General features: G+C 38.9%; 1 protein-coding gene and 1 long non-coding RNA gene across 3 annotated transcripts in view; both read left to right on the forward strand.

The window, feature by feature from the left end:
- The window catches only part of LOC120752626 (uncharacterized), a 59792-nt gene extending 45472 nt beyond the window's left edge, over nt 1–14320 (forward strand). Inside the window, exons 2-3 of the long non-coding RNA XR_005700779.2 lie at nt 13658–13874; nt 13989–14320. This is a non-coding gene — a long non-coding RNA (uncharacterized LOC120752626). The remainder of the gene's footprint in view (nt 1–13657; nt 13875–13988) is intronic.
- PCDH10 (protocadherin 10) overlaps nt 1–27439 on the forward strand; it is a 138948-nt gene that overhangs the window by 98496 nt on the left and 13013 nt on the right. For both annotated transcript variants that reach the window (XR_005700777.2, XR_005700778.2), the window contains exon 5: nt 19045–19106. The gene's annotated coding sequence lies outside the window, so the exon portion shown is untranslated. The remainder of the gene's footprint in view (nt 1–19044; nt 19107–27439) is intronic.

Raw genomic sequence — 27439 nt, forward strand, 5'->3', positions numbered from 1 at the left:
CTTCTATCTTAGCTAGAAGTACATGTTGGGAAAGAATAGGGATGAAGAAGGATTTGCAGGAAAAATAATTTGACGTTGGCACAGAGGCATGCTGGGGATTGGCAAAGTGGCAGTGCTTTTGCTTGGGATTCTATTTTTGCTATACATTTCCTTTAATGCAAAGAAGTCTGCAAATATAACTGAAAATTATTTTTAAGATGGAGATGTAAATAATTTGAACTACTTGCAAATAAACTTAAGTTTAATTTATTCTTCAGTATATTAACTTGGTTCTAATCACTGAATTCCACATGACTGAGTTCAAAGGAAGATCATGCACCCCTGCTTCTTCCGTAAATTTTAATTTCTTCTTAGTGTGCTTCAAAACATGAACTTCTTAGACACACCATACTTGACCTTTAAAAGTACAGTGCCAGGGGAATCATGTTGACTGGATGAAGCCATACAATTATTTGTCTAAAATGTTTGTATAAACATTAGAAGCCACACACGAGCAGTTTGTGGGAATGCTGTAGCTTCATAGGCATGGGATGCTGTTGAAAGCTGCTTCTTCATGAATTATTAGTGCTACTGCTCAAGATGTTTGAGTATCTTGCCTGTTTTTAGAGGAAGTTGATTCCATTTTTCTCGATGAAGCCTGAAAATATTTCTTCTACTTTGTTCGGGCTTGGGAATAAACATCCACCCAATAACATAGCTGTTCCAAGTATGTGTGGCCTGTTCTTATTTCCTCTTTATAAAATCTGCCACCCTGAGACCACAGTTTTCCTTAGTGATGCTGCACTTCTCAAAAAAAGGACCAATGTTCATAATTTTCCGAGCAATGTGCTCCGTAAAGAAACACCAATGACGTGCATAGCAGGAGAACAATACCTACGGAACAATTTCAGATTTAGCTGTGCTGCATTTTATTTGACACGTAACAGCTACACCGCAGCCCTCTGGACTTCCAGAGAAAAATAGCATCTAACCAGCAGCACACTCTGTTCCTAGGTTGGAGCTGGCAGGAAAGTGCCAGTCTAGGCAGGCATGCTCACTGCGGCAACACAGAGGGACCTCTGCAAAGAGCAAAGATTGGTTCTCTTTCTGTCAGTACAGAAGTAAAACAATAGAGAGAAATTAGTGTGCCTAATGCATTAATGCAATGGAAGCCATTTGCTAAGGGGTTTAGGCTTTTCTACGCACTTGCTAAATCTCGTGTGTAACGTGAGGGGCCTAGGAAGATGACAGGAGCTAAAGAAAACATAGAAGACTTAAGAAAAAAAGAAGCTTGACAAATGAAAAGAAGAATAACAAACTGAAACCTATATGAATACCTTAGTTGTCAGCAGAGTAATTCAGTTTGAATACATCAACAGTTTTGTGCATCTCTTCAGATAAAATGTAAAATGTGTTCCTGGAAGGCCTGTCGCCTCCTCCAGTCTAACCTAATGACGGCTGCTTCTTTGAAGAGGCTACCACAGATGATAAAATACATTGCTGGGCTGCAGTGATAATATTGATTTTGCTTTGAAGAACTTTAAGGTTGATAAACTGTACTCTGTGGAATAATTTAAACTGTGCAACAAAACAAAATATATTGTTTTAAATTGTCAGAGTTGACCAGCAGTAAATTTATGTTCCAGTGTTTGGAGAGGTTCTTCAAATTGCTGTCAAAAAAATAATTCTTGGGGTTAATTCATCTTAAATTGTCTCAGATTAGCTCAAAAAAATAGAATCTCTGCATATCCCTTGTCAGTGTAAAAAAAATTATCTTCTAGCTACAGTGCTTCCTAAAGAAGGACTAGGGAACAGCTAGTACTTCTGGGGTTATTGTCAATTTTTGGAGCAGAGAGAATCCCAATAAGGATGTGTAGGGTTCTTTTGGTCTCTCAGTAGGCAGCTGTGTTTCTTAGTTTGAATTTTTCTTTGCATGGATGGAAGAAGCAGGGACACTTAGCACAAATGTGTGTCGTGAAGGCTGTGGATCAGTGACAGATCCTTGTACTAGAGAGACCTTGGCTTTTGAACAAAAGTGAGTGTGAGGGACAAAATTGAGCCAAGAACAGTTTCTGTAACCTTTTGATAATTCACTATCTACCCACCCTCATTAAAGCATTTAGGAAACGTGTATGGACTCAGTTTTAACTCTGAGATGAAACAAGAATGAAAGATGGAAGAAGAAAAATTAGTGCATCTAACTGTAGTCAACTTGAATATGTAATTTAAAAGAGTAGTGAGCTTTATTCACCCATTATATGATACCCAATGAGGTACCTGCTCATTAACTAGTTTCATTGCTGAAGACAAAGATCCTCTACAGCAGGGTCAAAAATCTGTGCTCTGGTCATAGTGAAGAGTGGGTAGGGGTACGGGAGAGAGATTTATACTTGACCATGAGAGATGCCGTCACTTTTGTGTTCCCTTACAAGGGAAAAAACCCAAACAAAACCCCACAACAATTCAAGCCTAGGAATGTCACGCACTAAATCTAGCAAAAAAAGGAAAGAATTCCTTCTGTGTTAGTAAAGTTGAATTAAGGTGATTAGTAATGTAGTTTCATTGTTTCTGTGAATTTCTGAGCATTCCTTCATGCTAGCCAAGCTCTTAAAATACTTTGTCTCCCTGAATTTGAATATTTTATAAAGTAGGACAGTTGAAATAGGGAAAGCCAAGCTGTGAGTTACACTAGACATGATGTAAAGCCTTCTGCAGAAATATAACAAAACTAAAAAATGACATGTTTTTTTGGTGGTTCAGAAATAACAACTTGTGTTTTCCATCTACTCAGCTCTAATTGCATTGCTAGGCTATCTGTTGCAGAGCACAAACTCTTGGGGTGACTTGTATTATAAAAGATTTTCCTATCAGTAGGAACAGGCCCCTGTGTTGACAGGGAGTCAGGGCGAGTCAGCTGTTGTCCTGCTGTTCCTCTGGAGATTTTCCTCCCACCACCGGAGGGATGGCAGCTGTGGGCAGAATAAAACTCCGCAGAGAGTAACAATTGTGGCCACACTTTTGAGTTAGTGAAAACCATTAATACTTTTTTAAAACCAAATTGTTTGGAATGAAAATTCGGGCTCCCTTCCCACAGTAGGTTTCCTTTCACATTTATGGAATCTTGCCTTACGATGAGCAGCAGGTGGCCTATCAAGCATATCCCCACTTGAGTGTCAGCTGGGTTTGGATTAGGATTCTGATGGCTTGAGGAAGAAACCAGCCAAATACACTGACTTTTGGAATTATATGAAATTTGGTTGAGCCTGCTAGCCTTTTTTGGTTGAATAGGTAGGGCAGGCACATAACCTCTCCAATGCTGAGGTGACGGTCTGTGGCTCTGTACAAAATAATTGTAAATTAAGCACAGAAAACAAGTGGAGAAAAAAACAAACAAACAAACAAAAAAATGGTATTGTTTAAGAATTATTTGGACTACAGCATAAATAATCTTTGACTCACTGCACTGCAAGTGTGATATTGAGACTACCAAATGGTACAAAGAGGTTTTCCAAGACAGTGTTTAACATCAGTGAGCCAGACTGGAGGAGCCGTGTGAAATCATCTAATGATGCATGACATAAGATTTTGTTTTGTAGGGTATGTAAGCACTGTGTTGATGAATGTCAGAAGTTCAAGACTTACATGAATTACACAAAAGGAAGTTTTTGGGCTTTCTCCAAACAAAATTTTGACAAAATAGTTATTCATAGTTCTTTCACTGTGCTATTCAAAGGCTAAATTCTAAAGTCCATTACTCAGGCAAACCACTTTCTGTTCAGTAGAATGTGAACCTGGTCCCTACAAAACCAAATCTCCCCCTCATGCTCATTAATTTAGGCGTACTAAAATCTGAATAACAGACTCTGTACTTGCCAATTAGCTGAAAATGTCCTGATTACTAAAGACATACCAATTTTTGTGGATATAAGCATTTTTCTTCTGTAGAGTTAAGGGAGAAAATGTGTTAGATGCTGTAAGTATGGAAAAAAATCTGGGTTTAAATATTTAAAAAATTAAATATAAGTGTGTATTATTGAGGGTAAAATATGCTTGTAATTAGGTTTGTGTTAATGAATCATCAAATAGCAAAATGTACTGCCTTGGATATAGCTGCATATGTGTGCATGTATGTATATATATATATATACACACATACACTCTAGTGTGTATGTCTAGAAACATGCTGGTTTGCACATCAGATTCTCCACTATCAGATTGTTATGGTATTGCTTGATGTTTAATTGATTTGTATTAAAGGCACCATAAATGTTTGAATTAGGCAATTTAGGTGACAAATTAGAAATATTTGTGTGTAGGAGTTGTATTGTGATGTTAGCCCTTAATACAGCAGGCTGAATACTGTCCTCTAAGCATAGTTCTGGGGAAAAATGATTCAGACTTATTTCTGAATCATAAGTCCTCTTCTCCCCTTCTCTGTCTACTCTTAAGGGGCAATATAAAACTGTAGCATTTGCAAAATGGGTCCTTGCAAGAACATTTTCCCCCGCCACCCCCTTCTTTTTAAATATCAGAACTGTTCCGGTGAAAATACTTTCCATAGTCACACTTGATTGCACAATTTTTTTTCTAACTGATTAATTAATTGAAGTAAACTCATTAGATGTGTAGACACATTCTTATTTATGCTACTGTAGATGTGCTGCGGACCTATGCCACTACTGTTCACCTTTTGCTCTCCTGCCCTGAGCAGATGCCAAGAAAGACCAAAGCCCTGCAAAGCTCTTGCCCCATCAGGGCTGTTGGAGAACACTGGGGGACCCCCTGTTCTTTTTAGTCACGTAATTGTGTCCTGCTCGAGAACCCTCTTTGATTGCCACACCTAGCTCTTAACATCTTCCAATGGTTTGTATCTAGAATGACTCACTGAGTATGCAAGGTCTTTTATTTTGCCTCAGTAGCACAGCCATATTCTGTGATGATACTTTTGGATCACTGGCGTTTCTCTTGTACATGTAAAAATATCAAAAAAGTGAAATGTTCTCCCTTCCCTATCAATTTGTCAGTGTCTGACAGAAAACAAATAATTGTTCCAGGTCAGGTTTTTTTTTATTTATTTATTTATTTATTTATTCTCTTATAAAGTAAAGAGGGGGGAAGAAAGAAATGGAAATGCTTTTCACTAATTAGGTTGACCTTCAAGCCATTCTGAGTGAAGGTTTTTATGCTGTAATTTGCTCTCATCCCTGGGGTACGTAGGCCTCTATCTACATTTGCTAAATTTAAGTAGATAGTATTAAAATCATGAGAAACCAGACTTGTTCATCCTGTATTTCCTTTCCAAAGAGCTCTGTGCTGTTCAGGGAAATTGGTGCTACTGCTGGGTCCTGTGCCGGGGGCTTTCCAGCCCCTGTTTCTAAATGGTCCTCTTCCTTCCAGGGGTGTTGAAAGACTCTTTTTGCTATGAGCTCATCTCTCTGTCTCTGTTCAAAGGGCAAGGATGATGTGTTTTAGAAATTCATGGATTTCTTGAAGTGTTGAGTCCCTGAGCGTCTTTCAAATGAACACAGCCCTGCATATGCTGCCCTAAGCATGTATATTTATTTGACTTTTGCCATTTTGAGACTTTCTAAAATGCCTGGGACTTCCTATGGTTTATAAATAAAATGTGTGATTTTACATATGCAAGCTATGCCAGCTATGTCAGTGGTGTGCTTTCGGGAGGTTAGTAAGGTTTCTGCTTCTTCAATTTAAATTTCTTGCAAGGGCAAACGGATGGAGCAGGGAGAAAGGAAACAATACTGGCATTATCAGCCCTTCAAAAAAGGCTAGAATTGCCTTTAGAATTGTGTATGAAGCAAATGTGTAGTTATTTGTAAGTATTTTGTTTTTGTCCCTGATTCCACACTGTCGAAACTCAGGTTTGTATAAAGATTGGGACAATCAATATCCTAATATAAATAGCATACAGGTTTTATCAGTAGAAGTCTCAAAAACAGATGTTTTCTTTGTGGTTTTCATTCATTTACTCTTGAGAATAATGCTTCTATTAGGATATATTAATCAGTAATACATTTGTTTTTTAGACATTTTGTAAATAAATTCATGCTTCCTACCCCTTACGGCCAGGGTTCATGTTTCAGGAGGATACAGTACAGCAGAAAGGTTTTGAAGAAAATGTTTAATGTCTTAGTGATTTTTGTAACAGAACCCTGAAGCTCAGTAGATGAAAGCTCTACAAAGGGATCAAATTCCCATAGAGGATTACATAACCTGTTAGACCTGCTGCTGAGAAAGGGCCTGAGGTAGCCTGCCCCTTGCTTATACAGGATCACACTTTTTCCTTCAGGCTAGGCAAGGCAAAAGAAGTAGCAGTCCATCTAGTTTCAGTATGAAACATCTATATGACAGTGCTTAAGTAATTTTATTTCTCTGCTTGTGCTGTTTTGATATGAAATCTTTAGGCTTGATGCAGTAGCTATGACATTGCTGAAACAAGAGCACTGGCTGCCCAGTGCAGGTGTGGCACTGAGAGCACTTCCCTGCAGGTACTCCAGTAAGGACAGCTCAGTGCTGGGAGAGGATCCCACCCAGATTTTCAGAGAAAATGGGAGTGAAGTGGAAGATCAACACTTCTGCCTGCCAGTCTAAAAATGAGAAGAGCTACAATTGTTTTGTTTTGGTTTTTTTTTTTTTGGGGGGGGGAATAGATTTTGTTATGGCGCCTGATTAGCATAATTGTGTAACCACCCCAACGCATTGCTGTTAACCATAAAAAGTTGGTTCAAGGGCTTGAACAAGTATATGTCAAAGTGCCCTGCCAACTGGCTTCTCTAGAACAAAAACCTCTGAAATCTTTGGTTAACTTTGACTGCAGTTGTGCAACAGATTCTGTGGATTTAGTCGCATTAACTATTCATCCCTAATCTCAGAAATGTGTATTTCGATGAATAATTTCTAACCAAAGGCAAAAGACAGGAAGCAGGAGTGATATACTTGTCATGTGGAGTGTTTAAAAAACCCAGGGAGACAAAAGAGCTGTCTTGCATTTATTTCACTCCACAGGTTTGCATTAGCAGGGACTTTGGAAAGTAGTTCAAGAAACGTGTTTGTGCACTGAAGACTGTTACCATAGCTGTTCTGGGGAGGGACCGAGCTATTGCTGACTTGTTAAGCGGCTTTCTCTCTTCAAAAGACAAAGCTGTGTGGAGTCTCTGAGAGCAGAATCCTAATAAGGCTGCTACACTTGCACTTTTATTTTTTTTTTCTTTCCCGTCCTGTCAATCCCAAACCTCTGTAACATGTTGTGATCTATTAAGAGATTCATTTAAAATGTGGAAGATGGATGGGTCAAAGGCTGGGCTCTCTCCCCAGCTCCTTTGTGGCCCTGTTGCACAAGAAGGTCAAGCAGAGGCATTGCCTGGCCCTCAGCTCCTCTCTGTTCCCAAGATTCCGTTTCACAGATGTCTAGATAGTACTGCACGAATGAGGGATGATGCTTACGGTCTGTGAATACAGGAATTCTGATATTGTATGAAGTTAGCAATAAAAACAAATCTGCAAAATGCATCAAATTAGTCTAGAAAACATTGAGTATGTACATTTATTGCCTGGAGAAATGAGAAATCTGTCATCTCTTTGCCAATGTCGGTTTATCATCCTGATCATAAGAGTTGCTATGATTTTCTGACTTGCAAACTGTAGTTACAGATTTTTGTGATTCTCAAGGTAGTTGAGGTACTGTAAAGGCCCTAATTTTTTTTTGTACATCTGCTGATAGCATCAGGATTTGCAGGCTGCACAACTGAGAAGCGTTTGTGGTACATAGAAAAGTAGGAAGTAGAATATTTAGAGATCTTCTCTGTAGAAATAAAGATTTTCTTTAATTCCTGTGTGTACTTTCTTTGTTCTGAAAGACACTAGACAAATATCAGGATCTCCTGGAATATGTGTGGACTATGGCATGGCTTGCTGGATAAATCATCTTCCACTGATACCACTGGAAATCTCAATCTGCCCATCAGCAACTATCACCATAGCAGAAGCTGCAGTGGCCTGGGTGTGGACTGGGTACTAGGCACCAGATAACATTTCTTTTGGTTGGTTCAAGAATCAGGTAGCTAGTGTCACAGGCGGTATTTACACCCCTGCTCTATTCCTGCAGGGAAATGCATTAAATCTTCCTATTGGCTCAAACATGACAGCTTTTCAAAAGAGATTTAGAGATCCTCCAATCTTCAAATATGAGCTGACAAAGTTTGGGATCAAGTAAACTCTAAAAGAGATATTATCCAGAAAGATGTTTATGTAAATGCTAACACTAACTTTCAAAAGAAGTAACAATCTGATTGTGTAAGTGAAGGAATTTTGGCAATAGGTGTCAATAACTGTCCTGGTTCTGGCCAGGACAGGTTTTTTTGTTTTGTTTTGTGTTTTGGTTTTTTGTGGTTTTTTTGTTTGGTTGTTTTTTGTTTGTTTGTTTTTGTTTGTTTGGTTTGGTTTGGTTTTTTTCGGTAGCTGGAAGAGGACATGGCTAAGACCCAGAGGTTATTCTATACCCCTTACATTGTTGGCAGAGGAAAGGGAGTATTTTCTGGGAAGAAGGGGTTCCTTCTGGTCAAGCAAATGTGATGAAGGGAGCCATTGGTACTGTCTATTATCAGGGTTTTTTTATGTGTGGATTATGTCTTTTACCCTCTATCATTAGCAGTGTTGCTGTGACTGCTTTCTTTTTCTTATCTCATAGCTATTTCCAGTCAATTGTTCTTTTCTCAACCCGTGTTCTTTGCTTTTGTGCTTCCAGTTCTCTCCATCCTGTCACAGGGGAGGGGGACTATGGTGTAGGGTGATTCACAGTGGGGACACTGAACTGGGGAATACTGTTCCAAAACCCCAACAGCCTTATTTGGTGCCCAGTGATAGGCTTCTAAGGGTTTGAGATGACAGATCTGATGGGATGTACCAGACTGTATTTATGCCTGGTAGTGCTGTTTAGTAACGAGCAGCCTCTTGTGCTTGCCATGGGGCTTGTTTCCACGACGGTCTATTAGAGTCTAGGGCTTGTCTGTGCCTTTCACTTCTTGCTGTGGTGCTGTGCTTCTTATCACCTCACTCTATTGTGCCTGGGGATGTTTTGATAGCAGCCATGGATGTGCCTAGGCTGGCAGGTGGCCAGGGCATGGCTGCTGTTTCTGAGTTGCTGTGCTAGACAGGCCAGGACTTTGGTCTGCACTTGAGTTGAACGAGTTGTGACTTGTGAATGAGTAGACAGTGGAGGAGATCCACCTGCAGCCCATGGAATCTCTCTGCCAGGGCAGGTGGATGCCTGAAGGAGGATGTGACCCTGTGAAATGCCTGGAGCAGGTTTTCTGGCAGGACTTGTGACTTCATGGGGGATGTGCATGTAATGGTCTTAATTTAATAAAACCAGGCAAAAACACCAATTAATGTAGGGTTTTAGTATTTATTATTTTTGTGGGAGGGAGAGATTAGGAGAAAAAACAAAGCAGGCTTAAGCTTAAAAATGAACAAAAATAGTTTTATTAACACACACTAAAAGAATGAAAAAAAAAAGCTGAGAAAAAGAAAACCTAAACTAAAAAAGAATGACACTTTAAAACATGCTTCTCTCCTCTTACAAACTATTAACTTTCTTATTAAACAACATAGAAAGATACAAGTTGAGATTTTCAGTCAGTTTCACTATTTAGACATAATCACTCATTACTTTAGGAGAAGAGTCTCTCTAAGGTCTTTTTATGAAGACGTTTGCCACATGACAAAATAGTCCAGTGCTCCCAATGTCACACATCTGCTGCCACCCGGAGTTTTTGCAGACTGTGATGTTCTATCTGCAGAGCTTCTCAGTGTATCTGGGGTACTATTTATGAATACTTCTTCTAGTCTAAAATCATCTTTGTCTCAAAGGCTGAAACCTCCTTTTAACCCAGGAGCAGGGCCTTTCAAGTTCTCAAATAAATCTCAATTACATCAGTCATCAATTTTGACTAGAATTAGCATTCTCCCCAACAACATTAAGATGCTACAAAGAACAGTCCATTTCTCCATAGTTTACCTTAGAGTAGTCCGGTTGAAAATGTCCACTTCTCCAATCCTATTCCAATATTATTAGTTCTTTCACTTCTAATCTAACTGACTTAATTGGGTATCTGTTCTATGTACCCTCTGTTTTCTTTCTTCTTTCTCTCAAGGAAGAGTTGCTAGGAAAGGGTTAAATCCACCTGGGCCTGAAAGGGCCACGTGCAGGCCCCGGGCTGCATGAGGCTGAAGGAAATGCAAAGCTGTGCCGATGGAGGAAGCCGGTAGATGTCTTTTTTCCCACCCCTTGGTCTCATCCAGGGTGGCTCAGCTTAAAGTTTTTATGAAGCTGCCATGGCTTGGCCCTTTCTGCCACGGTCTGAGCACATGGTCAGCACTGCCGAGCTGCAGCCGATTTCTTCCCTGCCGGCAGCGGTGGAAAGGCGCTCAGCCGGCCCAGGCCCTCCCTGTGCAGCAGCGGCCCTCAGAGGCCCGGCTGGGCCCGGCCCGGCCGCCAGAGGGGCAGCAGGGCCCGACCCAAGCCAGCCTGCCGCCCACGATGTTACCTCATGGCTGATTCCAAAGCGAGAGAAAGACCGATCTGCTGCAGGTTAGTTTTCAATGTCCTTTCCAAAGTTGCATTGACATTCCATATTGGTCAACCTGGCTGCCAATATCTTGGCTAGCTTTTTCATAGGTCCCTGTCCTCCCCACCTTCCCCCCCACCCCTTCACTGTCATGGAAGGGAAAAGCATTTCACATTTCTCTATAACCAGAAAACAAAACTGTGCCAACCCATGATAGCACGCTGGAGCAGTTGGTGAAGAACTGTAGCCTGTGGGAAGGACCCATGTTGGAAGAACTCAGGGAGGACTGTCCCCTGTGGCTGGGAAGCCACACTGGAGCAGGGGAAGCAAAGATTCCCTTCCAGCCCGTGGTAAAGACCATAGTGGTGAAGCTGTCCCCCTGCAGCCCATGGAAAGCTATGATGTGGATTACAGCAGGAACCCTTTGTAAAGTGCGGCCAGGCTGGGAAAAAGAGAAGGCGTTCATTTCAACATTAAACCAGATTAACATAGCCCAAAAGGACCAGGATGAAGATTGCAATGAATGTACCTTTAAATTGTTGCAAGCCATGATTTGAGCTATGTGTTACAGGAATTACTGTAACAGAAATCACACAAACCTGTGGAGGATAAGCCTTACAAGATGCTGTCCAGTAGTGATGTGAGGTGAGCTGGCTTTGGTGCCCAGTAACTCCATGTAACACATCACCTCTCCTGTCCTGATTGTGATTCCTGGAGAGGCTGACCTAGAACAGAGACTAGAGATAGTTAAAGAATAAAGTAAGAATTTATTAAAAGACCTTCAAAGGATATGCCTTGGCAGTACAAGAGCCTGGCCAGGGCTACACCCAAGATGGTCACAGAATGGTCGGCCGGTCACGAGGTTTCACACTTTTATAAGTTTTTGGTCTTTTTGCATATTGGGGTTTATTTGTCCAATTACAGCTTCAGACTATGAAGTCCCATCCTCCTTGTTTCCTTTCTTCAGTTCTCCATTGTTTATGCTTTTTGGCCCTGAAGCTTTGTAACCATTGTCCTTGGTCTCAAGCTGCAAAAGGATTTGTTTTACCCTGTGAAGAGAGCTTACTAACACTTAATATGAAGCTCAGAACTACAGACCTAGGCAGCACAGAATCTGGAAAATAGGAAAGCTAAAACTTAAGGCATCAAGTGACCACCACTACAGAAACAGCCCAAAGTCATGGATTATATGGATACAATAGACATCTTGTAGACTTTTTGTAGGGGTGCTCCATAGATGAAGTGAATGATATTTGTGTATTATAGTAAAGAAGCGAAAGGGAAGTGGTGGACAATGAATCTGCATTGCATAGTGTGGGATCTTTAGCATGATGTAAATAGTATGGGATAGGGGTGGAATGTGCAGGATTTGGTTGGGGTCAAGTTGATTTCCTTCCCAGGGGCTGGCATGGGGCTGTGGTTTGGATTTGTGCTGAGCACAGAGTTGATAACACAGAGATGTTTTTGTTATTGCTGAGCAGGGATCACACAGAGCAGAGGCCTTTTCTGCTTTTCATACCAGCCACGCTGGTGAAGGAAGCTGGGGGTGCCTGGGAGGGTGGGAGGAGGGCACAGACTGGACAGGTGACCCCAGCTGACCAAAGGGACATTCCCAACCATGAGACATCATGCTCAGAATATAGAGTGGGAGAAGGTGGAGGAAGGCAGGGACATTTGAAATGATGGTTTTGTCTTCCCAAGTCACTGTTACCTGGGATGGGACCCTGCTCTCCTGGAGATGGCGGAATACCTGCCTGCCCACGGGAAGTGGTGAATTAATGCCTTGTTTTGCTTTGCCTCTCTGTGGCTTTTCCCTGTTAAACTGACTTTATCTCAACCCACAAGTTTTCTGGCTTTCACTCTTCCCATTCTCTCCCCGGGATCCAGCTGGTGGGGGAGCAAGTGTGCGGCTGTGTTGGGATGAAATCACAACAGTAGCTTACATGCACTTGGATGTGTTACTTCTCATTGAAGACTCGTGTGAGAAAATTTATCAATTCTTTCATTGTTCTATGGTTGCAATAACTAAGGAAATGTTGGCTTTGCTCTGAAAGTTCATCTAGTAAAGCGGCACAGTTACAATCCAGCCAACACACAGAAATTGTACAGAGGAAAACAGACTGAACTGCTATCTTAAGAGCATTATGTAGACAATATATTTTAGGTTTCTAGCTAGAGCCTCGCATAACCCTACCTTTTATTAAAAAAAAAAAAAAAAAAAAAAAAATCGATTTAAGAGGATTCCACTATATATCTGAAAAGTAGCCTGCATTGCGGAATTTAATAGGATTACGCTATTGATTCCATCTTTACAATGCTAGCTAGTATTTGGTACTTGTGAACTGCAGACTATTATGTGACTGAACACAAGGGAAGAAGGATTAGTTTGTAGAAGAATAAGCAGCTTTCCCTTAAACTGCCCTGAACAAAACATATACCTGTTTTGGTCTGTTTAGTAAACGCCAACTAGCAAAACATCACTCGCAGCCTGCCCTAAAAATGGATATCTTCTTACAGTTACTCAGTCTCCAAGTAGAAGTTATATCTATTGCTATAATGCAGCTGTTTACAGTTTCTTCAGAACATTCTTTCTGTGTGTTTATCAAAGAAAAGATGCTAAAAAGTTGTCTGGAAACCCATGTCATGTATTGATACTAATGTATCTCCTGGCAATAGAAAGTGTTTTTGGCTATTTTTGAACTTAATGGAATAAATGCCCAATTGAAATATGGTGTCTATAAAATTGTATTTTCTGGAATGTAACTCTTCATGACTGAGAAAATAGTTTTATGCACTAAGTCACTTCCTGACATACCAGCATTTTCTGTTTATTATTATTATATTTAGTGACCATGGCCAGTCCTTCATGTTTGTAAAACCCATTGGCCTCTGACATCTGATACCCTTTGTGATGACAAGTATTTATATAAAATGTATTGTCTATAACTTTGAGAAAATAAATTACATTTTTGAAGGAATTTTATATGAGATAGTCATCTTCTCTTTCTCCAAGTTCCTCTTCCTTCTTCACTGTACTGAAATATTTTTCTCTGTCTTTAGTAGTATGAGTCTACTGAGTTGTTTCTTTCCTTTAGTTTTAGACGGCTCTGCTTCTAGACGGCAGACGGTCAGCTGTGAAAACACCAGTACAGCAGAGACACAAAGAACTTGCTAAGGATGAACACCAGCAAAATGCTGAGTTCCCAGAAACCAAATGATACATCTCTCAGATAAATTTTGAATTTGCCTGACTCAACAGCCTATGCTGAACTGTACCAGAGAAATGGCTATGATGTCACCTTTATCTTTGAGGTAGGTGGCAACAAGTTAGTTATCTGTAGAACAGTTCTCCTCTCTTTCCTTTTCAGTGTTGGTTAAAAAATGAGGATGCAGAGACAAAGAAAATGACTATAATTTACACTTTAGTCCATCAGCTTTACCCTTCTGAAGGCTGCAGATGGATGGTGGGTTTCAAGTCTTCAAGAAATGACGGAGAAAAGAAAAAGTTGAGTAAGGACGTCAAGAGCACAGTAGAGCACGTGAAGAGCAAATGCCTGCCCAGCAGCTTTGTCTGAATTTTTTTTCTCATCACAGCTGCTTGCTGACAAGCCATGCACCTTCAACCCCCCTCAGCCTGAACTTAAACCAGCTTAACACCAACAGAGATTTTTAGACCTCAGGTAAAAGGGTAGTGATCTTTCATTTAGTTCAGCCTTTCTGTTGATGTCAAGGAATATCGGCCTCTCTCTTTTTCTCTTTGGCTCTCTCAGGTCCCTATTCAGAACAAAGTGTGGTAATAGGAGGTAAAAGGAAAAACAAGTCAAGTGACCTTTGTGGTTTGTAGGGATTAAAGCCACGTGAAATGTGAATGCTTCTGTAAATATTACTGTAGGAATATATATTTTTTTAATATATATATATGGAGACTAATGTTATTGAGAAGTGTCTAGCTTTTGTGCTACTTTATTGAATTAGCATTTAAAGTACTTTGAAAATCTGAGACTTTACTGAGTGTCCTTCTCTGTGGCTGGTCTGTCAGTCCTAGGTATTGAATACATATATTAAAAGCAGGCCAGGGAACTGTTGCTTTTGCACAGCAGCAGGAACAGCAGCTCAACTGCTTCATGGGGAGCTTTTTAAGAAGTCTGTTTGTTAAATGATACATGTGTAATTAATGCTGATGTTTGCTGCTAAATCTAATATGAATTGTAAGCATAAAGCCTCCCATTTCTGTTGAGCAAGAGGGAGGTAGTGCCAGGTAATGGCATTCAGTCAATGTTCTCTGTCTCATCAGTCAAGGGAAAGGGTAGAGGGGACAGTGTATCACTGCTAGCTATAAAATATATCTGGAAACAATATGCCTGAGTGCATGGGCTCAGGGAGGACACTGAGAAAACATCATGAAGTGTATCCTGTCCTTTATATGTTTCTGGCAATGAAAGTTGGATTTATTAGCAGTTTGTTGCTACAGTAAAAAGCATTCACAAGATTTACAGCTGAAACAATAGCTGCAGATGTTCAGTTCTCTTGTATTTATTGAAGGTTTTGTTGAGCTCATGGCATCCTTTGAGTAATTGCCATCTGAGGCATGTTTTGTAACAAGGACTGTGTCAGAGTTCTGTGTCACTGTATTTCATAAAGTTCTACTAGGTCTTTAGGAAAAGAGAGTTCAGAAATATTAACAAAAACAAATGTGTGGGCAAGTGGTAAAGGTGATAACTAACTGGCTGCCAGTCAAGATTTATACATTTAGAGATCATCTCCTCAAGTAATGATGGGTTTTACATTTTACTTTAGCACAGAATAACCATTATCATATTGCTGGAATGAGTTTCCAGAGTGTGCATTTAAGCAGCCCAGAACATTTTCAACCATTTAAAAGAAGACAGAGAACTATAGTGTGCTCTGAAGTGTTTTCCTTTCCTTTATAGTAGAGTGAAAAGGTAATAATGTGTGTAAATCATGGTAATAGAATAACACTGTGTTTAGCTTACAAGAATTCTTGTAGTATTTAAGACACACACCTGCAAAATTGAGGATCTTTGTGTTTAGCTGAACTTTGCAGAAGTTAGAGAATTAAAGGTAAATTTGATTGCATCAAACGTGTTTCTTTTTTCCCCCCTCCTTTCTTATGGTTTTTGAAGCACAATTTAACCCAGAATCTGAAGACTGAGCTAAGTCCATGCTTTGTACAAGTTGTTTCCATAAATACCCTGTGTGAGGCCACAAAGTCTGGCAGAAGACCCAGTTTTACTGCTTTTGCACGAGACTCATTGATTTGTATGTGGTAGGGAATAGAAAGTAGAAAAATTACATCATTTTGAAACCAAATACCCAGATAGCATGTATAATAAGGAATATATTTTCTGTATAGCTCATTTCAGAACTCTTACTTCATGTGCACTGAACTTGTTTTTGTAAAAAATTATCAAATTCAAATTGGTTTGGTTTGGTTTTTTTTTTTTTGAGTATACCCATTTCAAAGTGCAGACCTTCTGACTTTTCTGATTTCTCCCATGAAATGTATGTGACCCTTAGTGATTCGTATCTTATTAACTCATTTGAACAGCGTGCTTAGATCCAAATCCCCTTCTTTCAGTATCTCTAACAGTGTTTGGCTTTACATTCTCTTGTTTTGAAAAGGTGCTTACTAAGGAGGTGTCATTCTAATATTTCAAAGCCTAAAATGTATTGTTGACTAATTCCCTGGTATTTCAGACAGTTCAATTTTTTTCTGTCATTGTCACAGAAGAAATTAAGCCCAAAGCTCAGGGATGGAGGCTGAAAGACTTGTTTTTAGTCCTGTATGTTGTCAGAAGTTTTCTCATCCTGGTATGTCACTGGAGGGTTAGACGGATTTTTAATGGATGTTTCTGTCAGCAGGAGTTGGGTCCCCAGCTGAACCCCAGCACTGCTCTGTGAGGTGTGGCCAGTTCCACCCACTTCCAGGGGTTCCACCACTTCCAGGGCCTCTGAGGGACCTTCAGGGCGGCACTCAAGTCCTCAGGGGGAGCAGGAGGCAGAAGACTCAGGAGTGAAGTTGAGCCTGAGAAGAAGGCAGGAAGGTGGTTTTAGTTTTTGCATTTTTTGCTAACTGTCAAGGGAGCTCCCTGTCCTTACCTACACCCTGGAGATTTTTTTCATCTTAGTGTTTCCCTGTCCTGCTGAGAAGGGCAGTGAGGGTGGCTGACTGATAGCCAGGACTAACCCACCACAGATCCATCTATAACACTGTTTCTAAAAAAAAAAACCCAAAACCCCCCCCAAAAAACCGCAACAAATCCCCTTGACTCCAAACAAACAAAAAAAGAGCTGCTACTGAAAATGTTAAGAAAGAAAAAATGTAACAAGAATGATGGCAATCACATTTCCTTTTCAGAAGGAAAAGAAAATGGTGCTGTTTAGAAATGCCAAATAAAATGCCTCCAGCATTTTAAAGAAGACATTAAAATAATGCATTAAAATTAGCATTTTCCCCCAGTTTCTTTTTTAAAAAGGAAAAACACCGAGACTCAAAATAATTACTATAAATAAAATATTAAAGAGGAGTCATTTTTATTGCATTGCCTGCATTAGCAATATAATAATTTCTTTTGAAGAATGCCATTACCTCTAGTAAATATTTAGTTCCTGTGCTTACACAAATCCAGGCTGACTTTATCTGAAATCAGTTGGACAGCCAAAGGCAGTGAACTGTTGATGCATGTGATAAATGGTATGTAATTATTTAGGTATCTTAGTACAAATCCATTTCCAAATAAAGCAAAGAGCATTCAGTTATGGAGACGCTACAAGCCGTCATTTTGGTGTTTGGCACAGGAATTACTAACTTCCATCTTGGGCACCAGAAGGAACGGAGATATCAGAATGCAGGAGTTTGGTACTCTTGCAGCTGCTGTTAGGACAGAGAGAGGACATGAGTAATGCCATGACAGCAGTTTTCTAGTCCCCTCTCTTTCCCTTCTCTGCACAGACCTCCTTGCACTAGTCCATTGTGCAGGTGAGTTAAATCATGGAAGACCAATTAGGGAAGTGGCCAGGTAACCACAGCCCTACTGATGCTGGTGTATCCTGCTCTTTGGTTAAAATAAGTGAACATCTTTCCCCTGAGATTTGAGAGGAATGACAAGATTTGTCTTCACAAACAAGCCCTGGGTCTGCTGGTAGATAAAACTAGCACTGAGAGATAAGAGAAACAATGGGGAGGATTCTACTGATTGATGAATGGAAAAGAAGATACTTGCCTTTACAAACAAACCTATGGTTTGTTTGTAAATGAAACTGAATATTGAAAGATGAAAGCAACAATGGGGGAAAACCCATAAATCCCATAAAAATTAAAAATTAAGCGGGTTATACATTAAAAGGAGACTCTTAGGTATTTCGGGAAGTCTGTACCTCTCAAGTACCTCAGCCAATGGGGAAAGAGAGAGGAAAATGCGGTTGGAAAATTAGGATAAAAAGAAGGCTGCATCCTCCAAAAAACTGAGAGAGACCCCAGGGGAAATGCCGCATGGCCTCTCCTTTTATTCGAATAAAGTAAAAGGACTCCTCTGTCTCCTTTTTGGACACAAACCTCTGGTGTTTGTGGATTAATTTTCCTAACAGATTGAAAATCCTGGAAGCCATTTTTCTGGCTAAAGATTTATTGAAGTTTTCAACTTGAAGGGAAAAGGCAGAATGGAAGAGAGATTTTCTAGTTCACTAGTTTTCTAGTGAGAAAGGACTCTTTCCACCTATGGAAAAGTGCAGACTGACAGTGGTGGCAGAGCACCAGCGGGCAGATGTGCCTCTGTTTAGGAGACAGGGATGTTGTCCATGTGTGCAGGAGTAGTTTGAATCTAGTGGTTCAGTTTTAACTTGTGCCTCCATACAGCTTTGCTGCTTTTCTCTTGGAAGAGCCAGCTGAGCAGTTCCATTAGCCTGCTGCTTCTGAAAATGTGAGGAGAAAATTGGTCTATAACTATCGTAGCAGTCTAAAATTCCTTATCTTGAGAATTTCTTCCAGTCCTTTATTCATAATCAAAGCTTTTTCAAGACAGCTACAAGGCACTGTAGCCACATGGGTTAGATCAGGTTACTCTTTGATGGTCTGGAGAAGATTATGTTCAGAGTACCTTTTGTGTGTTCTTTCACTCAGCCGTTTCTGAGTGAATATTCATAGATCCTTTCAAATATTTACTGGATTTTCTGTTTTCACATTTTAAGTCTTCATTTGAAATAAGCAAGATAATTTCAAGAAAACATTGATTAGAGCCAGAAGCTATAATTATTTCACTATTTAATAAAATAGTGCTGCAAGATGTAAATGATTAAATGGATCATGTTTTAGATACTTTAAATTGCATAACTTAAAATTACATATTTCTTTCACACTCCCAGATGGAACAAAACCTTAAAATATTGAAACCCATATTTCTTGCTTCCCAGTGACTAAAATTATTTTTTTCTTTCCCCTTTTTTTTTCATTGGGATACTGTAGGAAATGGTCCTTCTTCGCTGAAAGCTAAAATACAAGGATTATACCACTAGGAAAAGAGGTAGGTAAGTTGGTTTTCAGTTTTATCTTCAGCTTATGGACTATTTGTTTAAAGAATGATGCAGTCTCTTTAATTATCTTGAAAGATCATAAAGAAACCATTAGCAATAGAGTTGAAAATTGGAGGCATTAGGGTCAGGTAATATGATTTAGGATTACTGTGAATACAAGTCAAGTCTCATTGTACTTCCCCTTACCAAAAAGGTCAAGAGTGATTTTTGTCTAAAATTCTGAATGCTTTCTATTTGAATAATGAAAACAGGGAAATGAAAGGTGAATATATATATTTAAAAAAATCTGGTTAATGCAAAACAGTTTAAAATATATGTTTTCCTTCAGTGCTGTAAAAAGGCTTGTGTTGCAAGAACAATATTATTTTCAGAGTTTATTGCATCTGTATTCAATTTGTGCTGCTTTCCTTTCTGAAACACAAAGCTCAAGCTGCATTACTGTGAGAATTTCACCAAAATTGAATGCAGCTATATATTTGCATCTTGGCAGTCTGGGAAGGAGGGTCACACATTTACAATAAGTAAAAAGCACTCTGATGTTCTCTTTTCTCCCTGAGAAGAGGGCAGGCTGTGTGAATGATTTTGATAGCTTTTTCATGACAAGCTTATGTGAAACTAAACTGCAGACCCTGCTTTGAAGCAAAGTCAACAGTGAGGGAACATAGATTTCCAGTTAAAAATGAGAAGATGAAATGAATAAAAATAGAAATAAGGGTAGAAAAAAGAAAAATGTAGATTAAGTAAAGCAGCTAAATGCACAAGACTAATTTGTGACTTGGGATCTTGGGCATTGATTTTGGCTTTCTTATGTTCCTGGGAATTTTCTTTGCTATGCTACTGAATGCACTCTTTCTGTGTTGGGGTCGCTTTATCTTTTTCTTTTTAAATCTGGTGGACCATGTGCTTTCAGAGTCCCAGCCCTGATAGGCTCCCAGCTGGAGGGTCTCTAACAACCTGAGACTATTTTCTCCTGGAATAGAAGTACATGTGTCGTGGTTATGTTTTGATAATACATTTCTACAACTAATGTTCAGATGTCATTTGCTGCCCTTACTGTCATCTTGTTTGCAAGATGACAAAGGGATAAATTAAATTATATGGATTCTTTGATATCATGTGTGATTTTTCAAGTGGTATTTTGACATTAACTCGTAAAATTACTAGTGAAAAATAATTACCATATTACTTTACCATCAGGAATTGTGAAATAGATAATTTTGTCCACTAACTGGGAGAAAACCTGGAAAAAAAGCCATTTGTTTTTAAAAGAAGAACAGCCTAAATTTTACTTAACTTATCTAGTTAATATCTATTAAATACTATACAAGTATGAAATTTAAAAATATGGTGAGTACAGAAGAGAATAGTGTGCATTCCTTGCTTAAAATGATGTTTGCAGTTGAATAGTTGGACAGCAAAAATAAACTTTTCTGTCCCAATCTGCTACACTGGAGTCTGGGCCGGGGGGGGAAATAATAAAAAGGTAGAGGTAGATTTAGTATGAAAAAAGAACATCTGCTAAATATCTGCACTTCATCTCTCAGTAGTTTGAGGGATGGGCAGACAGAACCACACACAGAAGTGTAAGGAAGTCTTAGGGATCTTACAAAGAGAATCATAAGACAGATGGCAGCACTTCCCTGCACCTGCCTCAGAGAGATGAGCAGCCTAACTTTTTTTTTTTTTTTTTTTTTTTTTTTTTTTTTTTTTTTTTTTTTTTTTTTTTTGGGTAAGGTGTCTAGAAATTTAGTTACGTTTGACTTGGACTTTTTAATGCTAGTGGTTATAAGACACATACATTTCGGTAATTCCACTGAAGTCATCAGAACTATGTCCTTGCATCAGAGGAATATGATTTAAATATTTAAACTCCAGAAACTCTTGTTAATCTCTTGTGTAGGTTTTTATTTTCCCAACACATTGCAGTAATTACACAAATTTTATATACTGGTGTAGGTTTTTATTGATTTGGAAGAATTAGTAATTCATATTCCATAGCCCTCCCTCTGTTAAGATGAAGGGCCCCTGGCAGAAGGAGGAAAAGCATGAAACAGATCAGAAAATCTTTTCTGTAACAGAAATAATAAATACAAATAAATGCATAGAATAGAGAAGCAAATATAGGACTGAAGGCATGATTCAGAATCACACAAATGAACAGATGCCCTGCAATCAATAGAAGAAGAGATGGGTGTTTAACTAAACAAACAAACAAACAAAAAGGTAGACTCAGCTAAAAATAACATCTGCAAAGTTTATTTTATGGTATCAGAGCAGCAGGTGCTTTTACGTGGCAATAGCTTAACTCTGCTTTGAAAGTATTTTGCAAAAGCCAGATTGTGACAGCACTACTTCAGCTACCAAGTATCCTGCTCCAAAAGCGGTCCCATTAGCTTCACTTGAGCTCATGCTATGTTTCTGGTGATTTCAAAGGGAATAGTTGTTGCTGCACAAACTTCAGAACTCCATTTGAGTATTAGACATGCCAGCTGGAACGGACAAGACTGAGAGCTTGCAGGTCCTCATATATTTCCACTTTAAACAAGGTTGTTACCGCCCTACAGAGTGGGAAGAGCAATCTTGAACCTCAAAAGATATGTATCTAAACTATTTCCAGTTTTGGAAAAATAAAACCAGCCAGACTTTCTTCTTAACTGTAGTTTCTACCAGTTCATATTATTTAGGTGAAAATTTTAAAATGTAGCATTTTTTTTTGTTCCCCAACTGGAAGCTTCAGCCCTCTGCTTCTAAGAATAGAATATATCCAAGTGAAAATGAAGGGCTTGATCTTCCACACTACCGATGCTGGATGTACTTCCCTGAAATCAGCATCAAGGCTAGAGGAAGCTGTAGATAGAAACTCTTAATTCTGTGGGCTGTTTGTCTAAAGAAACATGATGATGATGAATTTTGTCCTTGAATTTGAAAGGAGAAGAATAAAAGTTTAGTGAAGTAATTTCCTCTCCTGATGAGGTATATGTGATTTCCTTTTGAGCTCTGCAGCAGCATTAGAAGGGACCAGTAGTGGAACTGGCTTTCAGATGTTGTGTGGTAGATCAGTGAGAAACTGTGAGACGGTGAAGCATACAGTTAAACAGGTGGGACTGGCTAACAGAGGAGGAGGAGAGAAGTGAGGCAAAAGAAGCAGCTGACAGAGGGTGTGGCAGTAGCAAACAGGTAAAGCCAGTGTTTGCTGTACTGCTTGCTCCAGAGGATTTTAGAAACACACTAAAGCAAGGTTTCACCTTCTTCACTGAGAAGCCCTTGGAACAGTCTCAAAATGCGGTACCAACAGCAAGAGTTTGAGAACAAAACAAGAAAATGAACTGTAGCAAATCTAAAGTTAGCATAGTATCACCTTAGAGTCCTTGGGAAACGAAGAAATTAAGTGACTGAGCAAACGCTTGTGTAGCGTGACCTTGCACTAAATCAGCCCTGATTTCAAGGGAATAAAAGGTGGTGACTGCAAATACTGCTTTTGTTTGACTTTGTGAAGAACACTCATATGATGCGACTAAAAGTCATGCAGAACTACACTGCTCATAAATGCAAAGTAAGGATTGCACTAAAAAGGACAAGTTAAAACAGCTTTGCTGATGTACGTGCAATGCTGGGCTCTAACTCAGTTCTGAGCAGTTAGGAAAGACAGCTTGGAATTATATTCCAGAACCAGATAAGGCCTGGAGCGGGAAAGAACAGAGGTGTGGAAGAGGGGAAGTTCTTAAAAGAAAGATGAAACTGACTCTTCAAATGACAAAAAACTTGTGAGGTGAAATATGATGGAGATTTAAGAAATCATGAGACTATAGAAAGGGTGAATGGGGAGTGATTGCTCACTGTTTCTGACAATGCTGGTTCTAAAAGGTGCCCAATGCCATTATTCAAGCGGCAGTTCTAAAGTGCAATAATAATATCCCTCTTCCCCCTTGGGGAGAGGTGAGTCATTTAAACTCAAGCTTTCTAGAGGTAGGGAGTCCAAGAGAATAAGAAAAAAATTCGAAAAAATCCAGTGTCCTTTAGTGACTAAAAAAACATCTTCCCTAAAACTGATTGTCAGATGTTTGTATGGTATTGGAGGGAGGGGTCTTCTGACACAAATTGCCTGTCACACTTATGTCCTTTTCCTGTGAGTGACTTGTTGGAGGTCAGGTAACAGGTTAAGTAAGCCTTTGTTCTGATGATGTAGAAGGGTTTCTCCATTTAAATATTGTAACTCTACTTTAAAATTTAGGTGTCCTGAGATAAAAAGGTGGAACAAATTTCTTACTTAATCAGGGCAACTTTCAGAGTTACAGCTGATGGGAAGAAGTTGTTCAAGTCCACTTTGAAGAAAAGCAAGGCCTGGCCTTCAGCAGTAGGCATGGATCTAGTAGTTTTGGCTCTCTGCTGATATTTTGCTCTGTAAGTGCCTGAATTACTTTGGTAACTGCATATGCTCTGAAACTCTGTGACAAAATGGAGCAAGAACTGAAATTAAAGCTCTGCAAATTGCCTAGCAAAGGCAGGGACCTTGTTTACTGAGTTCGAATGCTTAGACCTGGCAGCTCTGTCTCTGCTGGAATTCAGATGAAATTGATTCACAGTGAGCCTGAGCCATGCTGGTTATGACAGAGCAAGTCACTGGGATCGGTGTGTAGGTGCATCATCTTTAAAAGGCTCTGCAGCATTAGGAATAGGCACCAGCTGGTCAAAAGTTTCCAGACCCATGGGAGTGCTCTGTCATCTAAATGGTAGTTCAGTGCCCAATGTAATTTATGGCTTTGTCCCTGTATTTAAAATCCCTATTTCTCTAATTCTCCCACTTTAACCCTGTCTCAGCATATATTGAAAGAAAAATCTCTCACTGGTGTAACTTTCTTTTCTTGTCTTCAATGGAGATTCAGAATACCTGAACAATAATCAAGATGATTGCATCCAATCCTTAAATTTATTAGAAGTTTAAGTTCTCGTAAAGCTGACAGCTGGGAGAGATTTTTAAAAATCAGTTCTCTGCCACTTCTGTCTTGAGTAGAATGGTTTGTCAGTGAACTTCAAAATAAGGAACTTTCTTAAGCATCCAGTCTTCTCTGCTTGTCAGAGACCTGTTTGCATCTGTGACTGTATGTCTGCTGCCACTCTACCCAGCTATATTTGAGATATTATAATTGTCCTGTAGTCTTCCATGCAGCTCTTCCCCATCATCTGTAAGGATCCTACGAGTTCGTCTGATGATTCTAATATTAGGTTAGGGATTACAGTATTATTAGGCTTGGGATAGCCAAAGATAACTATTAGAATGAAAAGACGTTCTCAGTGTTAAACCAGCAGAAAACTGTTGTGACATCAGTTGTATCAAGACTACTACTGTCACCTGGATTTACACTGGCATGAAAAAAAGCTTATCTTTTTGGTCCTAAAATTTGTTAATGGACTGTAAACACAGGAATTCTAAACTATTATTTTTTTTTGTAGACAATTCTGTGTATACATGTGTTTAGCTATTACATACTAATTTTTTAGAATGTAATTATATTAGTGGTCTCAGCTTAGGTAAATTAAAATTTTTCATATTAATTTCACAAGTAAATTATGTAATATTCTTCTGAAATCTGTGTTTTGCTGTTATAATGTTTATAAAGTCTATTTTCCTGGGTTTATGTGCTAAGTCAGGCTTTTGCATAGAGGCCTATAGAATAAAAGTTAAGTACAGGTTTATGCTAACATGCAATTAGCTTGCAGGCTAAATATTGACGTAGTACTTCAAAAGGAAAAAGTAGAATCAAAGTAGAATTTTACCGTAATGATGGAAAAACTGAAGAGAGTGTAATATATTTTCTTTTGTTTTGCCTAATGGTAATAAAGGCATGTAACCTTTCATATATTGATTCTATTGTTCTCTGGTTTCAACAAGGATATAACTTTATAGTAATTTTTAATTACTTTAATTTACTTTCTGATAATTATATTAAGATGCCTGTGTTGCCTTATTCTCTGAAATAAATAACTAAAGAATATTTTTTAATTGATAGAAGGTATAATGGAAAAAAATATTTAAGTCATTATTATCTACCGATGAAAAGAAGGTAAAATACTTAAAATACATGCGTTTTCTAACTAAATCTGCTTTTATATAATGATATTTTTGAAACATATTTCAAATACATTTTGAAACACATTTCAAACACAAAACAATTTTTTTTTTCCCCTTGATGCCTGTTTTGTATTTTTCAAATGTGATTTTTTTTATAAATGGCCACTGAATAGTACTTGTAGGAAGACACACTGTATTCATATTGGAAATGTCTGTGCTAGAATAATGTAAAGGTCATCCTCAGGATAGGCAGTCTCATTAATTCAATAATAACAGATGACATAAACTCTAATTCCTCAGAAAAATGGATTTAGATATCTGTCTGTATTCACCAATTCTCCTCCTTAGTATTCTTTTTTATTCAGTTCAGGTGGAGTAACTTGGAACTTGCTGAAGCAAATTATATTAGTATATAGTAAGCAGTACTACTGTTTAAGTTTGGTTTTGTTTGTTTTAAAAAATATTTTATGTTTGCAGCATGACCCAACAGACCAAGAAGAGTAAGGCTGATGTAAAATTGTCTTACTTTGTCCTCCCATATCTTCTTCCTTAGGAAAGGATTTTGGAGCTCTACAAATTAAGCAAGAGAGCAGAAGCCATGGAAAGGAGGTTTTGATTTCTTAGGAAGGTGTGAATTACTACTCCTGTGGTAGTATATAAACCCGTACCTTCCTTATAAAGAATAGTTTGTTCTGTCTGAAGAATTTTTAGAAGCCAGGAGTTGATCAGAGAAGTAGCTGGTGGCCCTCACAGCTCGGTGTCACTGTTAGGGTGTTTTTGGAGCTTCCTGCAGTGCTGTATGAAAGCTGTGTTCACCTCTGAAGGTGGGAACTTGTTAACACCTGGCCCTTCTGAATGCTCCCTCACACAGCAAAAGGACAAAGGTTTGTGCATCCCTTCACTGAGGCTGGTGAAAAATCAATTTCTCACTTGTCACACGGTGGTCTTCAGTTAGGATATATAGCTGAAAAACCTCAGCACAATATCCAAATGGGGATACTTGTGTCTCCTGATGTCCTTCTGGTAGTTAGGAGCATGTGCCAACATGTGCAATTGTCCCCATGTCCCTCTTCATCCTTGGCTTGTCATTTACCCTGTCTGCTAAAAGGACCTTAGAGCCAGGAATACATCCACCATCCCTGACTCCCAGAGAGATTTCCGCCCATAAGGATTTCACATGCGCCCTCTGAAGCCACTGCCAAATGGCACATCCCAACATTTCCCGCTTTCTCATTCTGCTGCTGCATGTTGGCCCAGCTCCGGAGGCACTCAGTAGCCCTCAGGGAAGTGTAGAATCACAACCTGTTGTGTCTGTGGTAAAAACACTGCCATGTCCTGCTGTGGTCCACCTCTGGATGTGCCTAATCTGTGGAGCATACCATTAAATAGCATGGAATCTCTCTGCTTTTCCCCATGTTTTGTCATTTTCACACACAGTCATATTATCTACACACATACTTGTGCCCAGGAAGAAGACAAGGAGAAGGAAGATTTCTATACCTGACTAAATTATATTCACATTGAAGATTGTTCTGCTTTAAATGAAATACTTCTCACATTTGAGGCTGACCTCTTGTTTTAATCTAGAGTTGTTTGTTCATATGTTTGTGTGATCTTGCGATCTTTCAAGAACTTCTTGTAAATTTCTTTCCCTTTAGCTAAGAATAAACATTTGTTCTCTTCCTTTAAGCGATGATACAAGAAAAAAAAAATAGTAATATTATATATGTATTAATTTATGTTAAATGCTGGATTTATTTTAGGCTTAAGCCTACAAAATGAATCATGCAGCAGATGTTGCTTTTTTGTTACCTACAGTAGCAGTCAGGCTGAATGACTACAAGAGGTGAAGAGGTAGAATTAACTACAAATTGTATCCATCTTTCTTCCTACCCCTCAAGCTATTTCTATTTGTATGGTCATAGGCCTGTAAATGTGTAATGGAATACTGCCCTCAGCTACAGCCTTTAATAGAATATGATTGCACTGCAAGTGAAGAAGAAATTTTTAAACCGAAAAGATTTAATCACCTGTTGCTGAAAGGTAGAGTTTAAAACACAGTGGATGTGTTTGTATTCTGTATTTTAAAACAAGCTGACTTGTTTATACTATGAGGAATCTTCAAATTAATTGAAGTGAATATTCACTGTAAATGTGTTAAAAATGTCAGTATGTTCAGTAATTTATGAACTACATCTACCTCTAAATTCTAATCAATTCTGCAGAATGCTTTTACTATAGGGAAACTACTAAATAC

Source organism: Hirundo rustica, chromosome 5 (genome assembly GCF_015227805.2).
Source record: "Hirundo rustica isolate bHirRus1 chromosome 5, bHirRus1.pri.v3, whole genome shotgun sequence".
Lineage (NCBI taxonomy): Eukaryota > Metazoa > Chordata > Aves > Passeriformes > Hirundinidae > Hirundo > Hirundo rustica.